We start from the raw sequence: 12,577 nt of genomic DNA on the forward strand, positions 1-12,577 counted from the left end.
AGGTGTCGGCTTGTGGGACACCGTGAGTCGGCGGACTACGCGACATTGTGCGTCACCGCGAGGTTCCATAGCGATTCTCGGCTCGCCACCGAATCATGCCTAAGGTCGACCGACCTTATACGCCCCGGTCAACCTTAACGGGCTGCGTCGAATCGCTGTTCGTTCCTTCCGTGTCTTCGGTATGCACGTGATAGTCTGCATCGTCTCAGGGTCGACGATGTCCGACAAACCGCGTCGTGGAATGAGAAACGATTAAGGGTAATTAGAGGAACCGAGCGATAATTAATTCCTGGGAGCAGCGTGCTGCTTCTTTTTTGTCTCCAACTCCGATTCCCGTACTTCGATTTTTAACGACGATTCTTTCAGACAGCTTGTCCGAGATTCTCCGAGGACGATCTTTTTCTCGACGCGTCCTTTCAGTTTCTCCGTCATCTTACGATGCAAGGCCGGCCGTTTATTAACATTTCTGTTGATTAATTAATTTATTCGTCGATCGTAACGTTCCGAAAGAATGATCGAGAATCGAACGACTCGATCGCAAACAACTAGTAGAATATTATCTAGGTAGGAAATATATTTTATTCGTCGGACGAATAGCCACTACAGCGACTATATCCGAGGAACTAGCTCGCAAATTCCCTGCCATTTCGTTCTAAAATTCGCGAAACGAGCAACAAAATGTGTTCCGCAATCATCCGCTTCCTAGTCCCGCCGTTACGCTCGAGCTAATCATTTCCCTCGAAAGGCATAATGGACGGCGGATGAGAAACGGCGAGGAAAAAAACACCTTCCACCTCTCCGTCCACGATCGAATGTTTCAAGGAATCGTAGGAAACCCGATGGAGAAGACTTAGAAATTCGCTACGGTGGCCTCGACGGGGAAGGACAACGGAATCCATCCGTACGCGATAATCGACCGACTTGTCACGCATCATAGCCAGCTCGATTCGGAGCCACGCTCGGTGGCGCTTGGTTCTGCATCGATTTGCTTCTTCCCGAGGAAGATTGGACGTAGCTTAAACCGTGAGAACCTCTCATCCCTCCTGTGTTCCTGCAATCTTCCGTCCTAGTTTTTAGCGGCGCCTCCGTGAATTTTCAGCCCTTCTAATAGTTTCTCGAAATTCTACCTCTACAACGATCTCCGCGGATACTACGAATCACGAACATTTTAGTAAAAATACAGAGCAATTTATATAACTCTTAAAAGATCAACTTTAGAAAAAATCAACTCAACGATGGGATGTTTGGAAAGACCGTGTCTCTCGGGAGGAAGGATCCGTTTATTCGAAGGAAATTTCACTCGATGTCCGATACTAGTTCTACCGTGTAACGAATTGATTCAACATCGAAGCATTCGTCACGGTGTTCGAGACAGCGACACATTGGACGCAGAAGTTGGTGTCGTTTGCTGCCTCTGGAATATTAATTTATCGCGGCACGCGATGGCTTTCTCGGGTTGTTGTTAAGCCCGCGCCGAAAGTTGCGGCTCATGGACGCCGCGCCAAATAAATCCTCGTCGTGTAGGCTGAATCCAGTTCCGATTGTCGCCTCCACTCTACACGGCAAGGAAGGACGAAGAAAGTCGACGAAGGTTGCGATTCCGAGAGGACAGGAAGGTGCAACGCAACGACGCCCTTGCCGAGCGACGTGCTGCGATCCAATTAAACTCGACGACGAATTCCGAAATAAATCTCTCCGTGAAAACAGCCGCTCTCCGTGCGTTGGGTATTATAATTCGGACCCCTTGGAGGTCGGTTCCAGAGCTTCTGGTTAACAACGACTTCTCATCTGGCACCCACGTACAACTCGTGAAATTGCACGTGCTTTTGACACGGCTCTGACCGTAAATGGGAATTTCTCGTCGTCGATTTACTTCCATGTGAATCTTTGATGATAATTAAATACGAAAGTCAATGATATTCCGGTAAAATTAAAGCAACGAGCATCTCGAAACATAGTGCGACCGTATCTATTGCACATGGAGGAGGCATTCGTAAATTCCACTTTCAATTTGGAGTGCAATAATAGACGGAGGATGGAAGGAGCCGATCGAGAGAGCAAGAGTGGATCTCGATCCTTGCATCCGCGAGCGACGTGAAGCGAATAGTAGGGCGTGGGGTGGCTGACTACTCCAGGGCCTAGATCGGTGCAGCAAGGTGGTCTCAGGTGGGGGGTTAGCGGCGCTGGGGCGAGGGGGGAGCGACGACTTAGAAAGTGAAACTGAAAACGCCAAGTCGGATGCGAGAGGACCCCACCCTGGCGTGGTCTACTCGCACACACACGATCGCCGACGTTCCGACACGGTCTTGTTGCACTCGCGTAGAAATTTGCGCACACATACTTACAACGTCAACAATACACACACGTATATATAATACGTGTACATACTGGGAGATCTAGTTTTTGGAATCGACACGACGATTTGCTTCTGAAAGGCGAAAAGTTTGTTGTCCGCCAAGCATCGATAAAGTAACGTTGGAAGAAATAGAAACTATATCGTTGGTGTTTCAAAGAAGTGAAAAAGATCTGCGCAGAAGCAGAATGGTGAAAAAAGACCGGCACAAAGGATCTCGGTGGAACGAGACGACGAAAAGGCGAAAAAACACCTCCCCTTCACTTTTCCCCGCGGCCGCCGAGAACGGCCAGAAGAACACCGACGCGCGAAGCCTAACGAAAGCAGAAAATCGGCGTGTTCGACTTCGTCCTCGAAGGAGTAGGTGTACCAGGACACGTCGTCGCGCGAGGAGACCATTCAGGAAGGAGGCCGGGCTGCGGCTCGGGGAGGCCAGGGGGAGATGTTAGAAAGTAAAACCGAAGAGTTAAACTTCCACTGGCGGCAACCCCACCCTGATGAAGCGGCGCTCCGCTCCTGTTGCGCTCAACACGTACACACACGCGTCGACGCGCGAGCACGCTTCTCCGCTATGGTGCGAGGGACCGCATACACACACGTACGCATGATTAGCGAGCGACTATGCTGCAAGGGATCCGTGGAAATGTGGTGCAGTTCTTGGACGATGGGATTCTCAAGAGCAAAGTAAAAGTGGAACGACGCGAAACACGCGTCGTATGCCTTTTTTCGTCGACCGAAGAAACAGAGATCCTCCCTTTTTTTATTTTTTCTTTTTTTTCTTTTTTCAACAAATCGAGAGAAAACAGACAACTGGCGGAGCACCGAGCGCTTCCGACGAATATTTCCCCGCAGATTGATGGAAAATTTGTTTTTAATGTCTGTTCGTGGATCGTTTGGTGGATTTCGTTCGTGTCGGTGGAAGAGTCTGGTCGTCGTGAGAGCTTTTTGCCGCATTCTGATCGATTATACCTCGGTGTAATCGCAGGGGAACTCTCTCTTTCGGATTTGTCGGTGCATACGCGTCGACGGACGCAAAGGTTGAAAAACACGAGTCTGCGAGAGAGAAGCAGAGAGCTTGGTTGCGAGAGAAGCGAACCTCGACCAGACCGTTTCCTCGTTCGCGAAGAGAAATACATTCCTAGGCCGGGTAATTAAGAGGGGGGTCTGCATGGAAGTATCGAAGGCAACCGCGAAAGAGCATAACCACGCGGGGGAACTTATTTACGAGTACATCTGTTTATCCTGTTAAGGCGTATCGAGGCATTCCTGAACGAGAGCCAACGGGGACGATCCCTGGTAGCGACTGCCCTCGCAGCTGGGATAATGGGTCACCGCTTTCGCACTGGCACACCTGCGTTCCCCAGCTTTCTTGCCTTACAGTTCAAATTTTGTATCTTCTACGAACGATCGCCGCGTTTCTCTGCCCCGGCTAAAGAACGATTCGAACACGAGGACGATTCGCAGAGATGTTATTCGAAAGCAGAGAGAAGGAGGAGGCCGTATTCCAGCGTCGAAACACGACGACAACGTGTCGGTCATGAAAGGAACCGTGTCCGTGTGTCCGTATGTATTCCTGGTTGGAATTAATTACGCGATAGCTAGCGCATCGGTCGCACGTCGATGCGGCAATAAACCCTTTTCTCGCGCCCACGTTTCGATTCAAGAGGAGCTATGAGAACGCTGAACCGTATCTCACGCGTCTCTTCCACCTCCCACAAAGAGGGGAGCCTGTACTTACTCTCTGTGTCAGACATTTAGCGCCCATTGAGAAACATCGCAGACGATGCTGCGCCTTGCCTCGTTCGTTTACCGAGCCGTGTGCGCGGTTAACCGATCTTCCTTCAAGCCGTTTTGTCGACGTTCGTCGCCTCTGCATTCACCGATCGCTGCGTCTCTTCATTAAGGAACCGGCTGTTTGTTCACGCGTTAACCTCTGCCACCTCGGTGCCACGCGGACGATGTAATTAGATGTCGTTGATTCGTAGGACGATCGGACATCGCTCGCTCTGGCCGCAGGACAACGCTTCCCACGGCAGAAAAACCGAGGATTCTCCTGTCCCGTAAACGGTTCGGATGTTCCCTTGGCCCATAAATGGCGCGGCACGGTAGTGGCGGCAAGCCGAGAGTTCGTATCAGCAACAGGCATCTCAGGCACTGTGTACCTACCGATGTGTTCTTACACGTGTGGGAAGAATGTGGAATATCGCGAATGGAATGAAGCAACCCGGGACACGCCGCGTGTAATGCTCGCTCGGCCGTGTGCTCGTGTGCCGCGTATACACACTCTCAGCCAGTTCACCCGGAGCCCCATACACGGTCGTCGATGTGCTCGATTGCGCATGTAAGCGTATAATGACCGAGAACAAAACGCCGCGAATTACCGCTCGGTATCGCCTCTTCCTAAAGCGGCCTTTTCTTTGCGAGAATCGCGTGGCGAATCCGTTTCTTCGCGTTTTTCCGTCTCGCGGAAATCCACCGTTGCCGAGTACCTCGCTACCTCCACTTCCGCTATTTGGAATTCCAACCGCTTCCACTGCGCCGCTGCAATTAAAATTGTAAAAGTTCTTGAATGAACTTTACTCGCGAAACGAGTTCGATCGATAAAAAAAAAAAAAAAGTAACACACGGGGGCACTGGAACACAGAATGTAGTTGTCGTGCGTCTATTAGAAGCGGTAATGACTTTATTCGTGTAGGATAGGGACAGGATGACGCGTGGTTGATTTCTTGGCAACGCGCATCCGTCGACGTGCAATAACGTACGCTCGCAAACCGTTCGTACCTGTTTACAATGCTACGAGATAAGACCGACGACATAGGACTCTGTAATTACGGACAAGTCACCATTCGTGTACTTTGCGTAATCGGTCGTCCCGAATTACTTTAAGATTAACATTCTCCGTAGCGCTCGACCGTACGCTCGCTTCCCGCGGAGAACTCTTAATTTAACCGAAGATACATACTTGGCGTGCCAGCAAAATAATTGCCTACCGACCAAGAAAAAAATATATTGTACCTAAGTCGCTTATTAACATTCCACCTATAATAAATACGTCTTACCGCCTAAATACCTCTTTGGTTTGTTATTAATGAAATTGTCGATGCTCCATTAGTTGAACTCTTCGCTTCGCAATACCTAAGTATCCATCAAGTATCCATTAAATTTCCAGCTTAAAGATCGATCGTCAGAAGTCGGAAAAATTTTCTGATGGAAGAGTCGGCGATACTCGTGCAAAAATATATCAAATAAAGTAGAATATTCGCCACGAAATCAAGAAATCAAGAGACAAAATGCTCTGTTTAAGATACATTTCTTGGATTCTGTTCGTAAAAACACTCCGTACAAACGTTCGAGGTTTGATAATAAGATTTAGAAACAATTGTAGCTATGACGTGTCGTTATATCTTCGAAATAATAGATCGACGGCAACGTGACCAAGGATGACGTCATCACTGTGAAACGAATAAGCCGTGAGCGATCCAATATCGCAATAATTACAGTCGATTCGTAATCAACGCGGTACATCTAGACACGCCAACCGAACGTAGAGGAAGAAGGAAGTCGGTCAAAGAGAGAAACCGCTTGATTGGCCCAGTTAACTTAGGTGGATACGAAAAAGATCTGGCGAAAGGAGAAGCATAATCGGCGAACACGACGTGGACGACATTAGACGGTGGTCGCAGCACGTGGGCAATCCCTGACTCAAAGAGTGAAAAAAGAAGACTCTTTCGCGATCCCTCGGAAGCGATGCCAGTTTTTCTGGCTGCCGGTTACTCAAGCGAAAGACACTGCGAAATACATTTTGTCGTTTTCTTCTTCTGTCGATCGATCCGAGCGAAAATAATTTGCTCGTCCAGGAAGTTCCCGCGATGTCTTTACGTAACTACGAAAACGACAGATTTCTCGGCATTCTCCTCCCTCTCGGTTCGATTTCATCCCGACAAATTGCTCAGACCGCCTCGTAAAAAACGCCCGTTGTCGATGAAACTTGAACGAAATCGAACAACGATCCGTCGATTCTTACGAACACGGGGGGTTATTTGGCAGCTTGTCGAATGAAAATTATACGTCGTACGAATGGAGAAAGAAGTTGGAAAGGTGATCTGTGATAATGGAAAAGCGGAGATTTAATGGGAATAAAATCAGAGATAGAAAGTTAAAAAGATCTATGGTAGATCGATCGAGGAGTAAGACGCGATACACCGAGGAATCAGAAACGCAGAAATTAATTAGGATCTTTCGTCTAAAACGCACATTCACTCAACTTCCACGAAGCTCAAGGATTACAAGGTACTGTCACTCGATGTTGGGCCTTTCTAGTTTCGTTCTCGATCTCGCCATATTATGAAGATCGCTGTACTCATCTAGCGATTGGAGATTCGACAAGAACGACCACTAGCCATAGGTTACATGTCCACTGTGAATTAATTAAAATCCTCCGGCTGGTAGAAAGGTCCAAGATCGCTGGCCCAGTTATGATCGAGAATAAAAGAGAGTTATTACCAAATGCGATCGACAGATTAGACGTACGAGGTGGGTGGGTACACACACCGAAGGCATCCAGTTGCTTTCGATTGCGCCATTCTGCGAGCTTTCAAGGACCCTCCGGGCTGACCATCGAATACCTAGACGCGAAGAGATACACACACCGAATGGCAAGTCACATTTGACGATTAATCGACGTGCATTGGCTAAATTGGACAGAGCTACCAAATACATTCGTAAAAATTGATCGACTACCTCGTCGTTATTATTCGTTGCTGGTTTCGTTCTTCTCGCTTCGAGCAATCGGCTGAACCGAGAAATTTGCAACTCACAGTTGGAGTTTTTTTCGCGAACTAAAACCGAACATTAACGCGACTCGATTCTTTTTTGCTTGTCGATTTCTTTCGCCGAACTGGTAATTATATTTGCACGAAACGCGATGACAGGTTGAATGTTTGGAGCCACGAGTTGGAAACGGAAAGCGATCGAGAATCGAATAATCGTTCGAAACGATTCCGACACGCAGGAGTTGTTGAAAATACGCAGAATTATATCGGGTCTGTCAAGATTCAAAGGTTCGCCACGACATACTTTCGTGCGGCTATCGACTCGCGGCGTTGCGAAACGCGATAGATCGCGTTATATCGGGCGTATATCAGGTACCGTTGCGGCCTCGCGACGTACCTGAACGCCGGTGTAAAATGTGAAACCGGAGACGCGCCCTATTCCGTAGGAAAAACAATACCGTTTTATATGTAAATCTATACCGCGAATGTGCAACGGTGACTCGCTACTTCGTCCTCCGCGGCGAACCGGGTCCCGACGCGGAACTTCGCCGCCAGCGTACAAGCTTCAAAATCGAAGTTCATCGTAATTACGTGACCGTACTGGTTCGCAGCTAGCGATTTTCTCGCGGGCAAACGCTCGATCGATGAATCATCGATCGGAATTCCGAGACCGCGCGCGAGCTCGCCGAATTAAAATCGTATTATTTGGTAACGTGGAATTTCAACGTAAAGATTCGATAAATCAAAAACGAAGGATTACCGAAAGAACATTCATCAATTTCTGAATAATCGTTAATGAAGAGCGTCTCGTAGAGGAGAAGGGAAAAACGGTCGGAGATCATCGAGGAGATTTATCCTAAACACGGTGGAGAGAAATCGGTCGTAAAAATCTGGTAAATTCGCGTGACGTAACTCGGGAAAGGTACGGGTAATTGATAAGGTATCAAGCGTTACATTGAAATATCGTTCAGGAGAGCGGGAGAAAGGTTTCGCGAGGCGGTGGAGCAGCGTGCACCGGGTTTCGGACCCTTTCTCGGCCCGAGATCGATATCAAGTCGCTTGATCTATCATTCCGCCACCAGAAGTGCGGGTACATGCATGCATGCGCGCGTATATACACGAAAGCGCAGTGTTTCGTCCACGTAACGCCGCGTGCGCGTAATAAACTTTTTACTCGTCGCCTGCCCCTGAGATATTTAAGGATGCCGTTATCTTTAATTACGATGATCGAACGAAATAATAATTCCGTTATTATTATTGGACAAAGTAGTTGGAAATATAGCGGGGGTGCGACGAAAAGGAACAGAAATATCAAATCCGTGAAACTATTTTTTCAACTGAAAAAACGTATTTCTCAATGCATACACAAAATTCACGTATATCAATGATTTAATATGATATTGTACGATAGATAAACGCACCAGAAATCAACAAAAAAAAAGGGTGTGATTCATTTTTCGTCAGGTGAGTTTCAAGATCGCTATCGCGGATATTTTCAATCGAAGGCAGCGCGTACAAGCGCACGCGTTCGCCGCGCCGCCACCGCGAGGACGTGTAACGTCGCGGCTGGTAGTTCATTTCGCTGACAGCTACGTAGGCATACATTATGCGCATCCATATGCAGCCGGCGTGCTTGTACACTGCATACGTAGGTACGAGCAGCTCCTCCCACTGAAAATGTAACGTCGCAGTGACCAATCCAGTGAGAATGGTAGTCGTTTTGCCCCTACCGTCATACGTCGACGACATCGCGATTTATACTCGCGCTTCGAAGCTCGTTAGATGCATCCAGTATGTCAATAGTTTATCGTAACTGGATAATCGTGGTTACTTCAAACTATTGTAATCTTTAAGTTAATTCCTCGCGATCCAAGTAGCGTTCGACGTTTCGTCCCAACTAAATCGCGATCGATTTCTTTCGAAAATTTGTTCGAACCTGGGATGTATGTTTAAGTTTTCAGTAATCAGTAACGTATCTATCTATGTTGGTGTACTTTGATAAAAAGCAATTTTAAGCAGTTTTATATGTTAAAACTGAAAGGTGTGGAAATAGAATGTCGAGCTGGGCTACAAATCAGCGTATCGGCGTCCTTCTCTTTTAATTAAGATCTTGCAACGAGATTAGTCAGCCGCCGCCGAAATCGCAGCTCGAGCTCGATCTCTCGCGCTCGTTAATTGTTCACGCCTCGCGAATGCATGGCTTTGGCCTCGATTTTTTGCCAATCCGTACGGTTTTCTTTTTCGTTCGTGGTGGCAAAATCTTTTTCGCAACGATCCGTAGGATCTACGACAGCGTCGAAGTCGTGCGGCCGGATCCTGGGTCCCAGAACTGGACCGCATTGGGGCCGGTACCGGTTAACTAACGATGCCGTTAAAGGAAGATTTAGAGCGACCATTCGCGCAAGGTGCCGCGAAAAGCGCAACAACACTGCGGGCGGGATTCGTCGATCGACTATAAAGAGGATCTTGGACACATCGATGATGGAACCCAAGAAGGAATTACGATATCGCGATTGCCAATACCAGGATTTCAACCCGATCAAGCACCACCACGATGCTTCGAAGTTCTTCGCGCGAGAAATACTTCGATCTATTCGGCACCTTTCTGACCCAATTACCGCTACGTTTCATTAGAATTTGTAATGTCGCTCCAGGGTGTTGTTACCCTATTTGGCATTCGCCCAATGTGAACCATAAGATTCACCCGGTGAGAGAAAGTCGTTCAACTCGGATTGGTAAAATTAGATATAATTCCGTAGTTTGTATTCGAATCTTGCTACACGTCGGATGAAATTACTTCTTTTGCCTGTTTTTCTTTTAAAAAGGACCATCAACTTGGAGACACAACGCGAACGTCTGACTTTTTTGGTTATGGTATTACGTCGTAAATGGCAAATTCTTCTTAGCTGCCTGAATTATTAAATACGCAAATGAGCAAACAAATTAACGAACTTTATTCCTGAAGCTTGCTCAAAAATGGAAAATATCGAGAGTCTTTGTCGAAGTGGTCACCACTTCTAAGAAAACTCTACATCTGGTTTTTTTAGTTTTCTCAAGCACCGAAGTCATCGACAGCGTATAGACAAAAGACTGGGACGAAGGCAGACCATAAACAGTAGACAGGCGACGATGGCTTCGGGGCTTTCGATCATAAGGTAACACCGCTAGCGCGCGGATCTGGACCAGCTCAAATTATATTCCTACTTGTACTTACACTTCTGTATTAAAATATATTTTCTACTTTACAATTTATCCACGCGTTCCTCTGTTCACACATCTAATAACCTCAACAGTCTTAAATGGTATTCCGATTAGCCAAGGATTGCAAAACGTTCTCGTTACGATATGTATTACATTCTACGCACGTAAGATGCGCGTATCGTTTAGAATTTTAGTGCCATTCTCAAATCAATCCTTCTTAAATCAAAGAATCGAAGGTTTTTCGTCATTTGCAGCTGCATCCACAGCTGCTTCCGGTATTGAACATTGTCATCGACGTCTGTGACCCCTCTAGTCGCTCGATTCCGTCCATTGTGGACCTCTCGTCGCGACATCGGTGTGTCGCGAGTGGTTCTCGTCGTCCTCGGTGATATTCGCGCGCGTAGGCGTCTAATGATGGGTTCTCACCGCGTGCACGCGTACGTCCCGTGTCGCGTCAACCCCGCGGGAAGTGTCATCGTACAGAATAGAATGCGAGAGGGAAGAATCCGTCGCGACGTGGTCGCGAATTCCGACCCACCTTTGTCAGTATGAAATATCACGATCGTCGATCTTTGATTGACACCAACACGCCAATTTAGCGCCCTTCGGTGTGTATGGTCACAGGAGAGATTGCGAAAATTGCGACAACAGGCTACGCCTTGCAGTTTGCAGTCAATGTGATAATATTAGGTTTAAGGGTGAGAAAGAAATTTTATAATAATAATAATAATAATAGCGTTATATTTGACAAAGAGTTTAATCGACGATAATTATACAATATTAAATTATAATATATATCAAAAGATGATATAAAATTTATCGTAAAGTTTGGAAAAATGGTTTGTGAAAATAAAAACGTAAAGATGGTAGCGAATTCTAAGGAAAAGATCATTCGGGGAAAGAGATATTGCAGGACTGTCATTTCGTTGACCGAACGAAAGATCGGAAAAAAGTCACGAAACGGCGACGCGGACGGGAGAAGGGTGTTCGAGAGTGGCTCACGTTTCTTGGCTTCTTTTTTCGTTTCTTTAATCTGGCCGTAACGTTCTGACCAGGTAACTGTGTCAGGACTGCTGTGCCCGAGATCACTGACGGCGGTGAACGTTGCGCAACAAGGCGGAGCGAGCAGATCCACGAGGATCCGATGATCTAAGGTCTCGAGACGTATATACCTACACTGCCTCCTCGATTTACTCGTCGTGCTTAGTTTCTCGGGCGTTTCGAGCAACCTAAAGCTAAGAAGCTAACCAGAGATTGACCCAGAAAGCCAGCACTTGGATAAAGTTTCCTCCAAATATGGCGACGCAAGGATGAGTAATTTATGCGATGATCATCGCCCGATCCGAGTTACAGCTTCGCTAATTAATACAGCGTGTCTACGGTTTCGATGCCGACGAAGCATCGGCTGGGAATTAATGGACTGTTCAAAGAGCCAGAATAGGATTCAACTTCATTGGCAACTCCGAAGCGAGTGGCAAGACAAAAAATTCTGTGAACTAGATCAATGACGTTATGTTGTAGCTTCCTGGTATCTAGCAGCCATAATGCTGAACTAAGAATCGCTGATCTGACAGGAAAAAAGCTGGATGAGAAAAATAGAAATCGCGATGCCGGATAACACGGAACAACAGTTCACGTAAAATTGATAGAACATAGTCCACAGAGGTTGAAAGTTGCTTCGCTTTCTTTAAAAGAAAAAGTTTCGATGACAATCGATCGCTACCAAGTCCGACTGGTTCGCTCGTGTTGCGAGACGAATCGAAAGGAGCCGCGAGCGTTTCGGTAGTAGGGATCCGTGAACGAAACCGTAACGAGGAGCTGGCCCGGTCCTAGGACAACCGGACCGTCGTCGCGGAGTGCCGAGAACCGGCAGCCAAGGGCTCGATGGTGGGGTAGTCGTACAGTTACGGAGGTGAATTAGTGGCCTAGAAGCGAGGAACAAAATAAGAGTAGTTTGACGATGAGTTGTTCAACGTGCTGGTCTGGAGCAGGTCCTTGTTCCTCTGAGGAGAAGATCGCGGAAATACAAGGAAGAAGGTGAAACGAGTCGATCTATCGACGAAAGTGATTGCTAAAATGAAAACAAAGGCGCACGTGCGACAACCGGGTGGACGAGTACGCTAGCGACGACTGTGGAGAACAAATCGGAGAACGGTAACGTTACACGTTTCCCCTGTCGTGTTAGCGATCGGATCGAACGGAACAGACACGAAAAAAAAAAAAAAAAAAAAAGAGGAAATGAAAATTTAAC

This window comes from Bombus fervidus, chromosome 3, assembly GCF_041682495.2.
Source record: "Bombus fervidus isolate BK054 chromosome 3, iyBomFerv1, whole genome shotgun sequence".
Classification (NCBI taxonomy): Eukaryota; Metazoa; Arthropoda; class Insecta; order Hymenoptera; family Apidae; genus Bombus; species Bombus fervidus.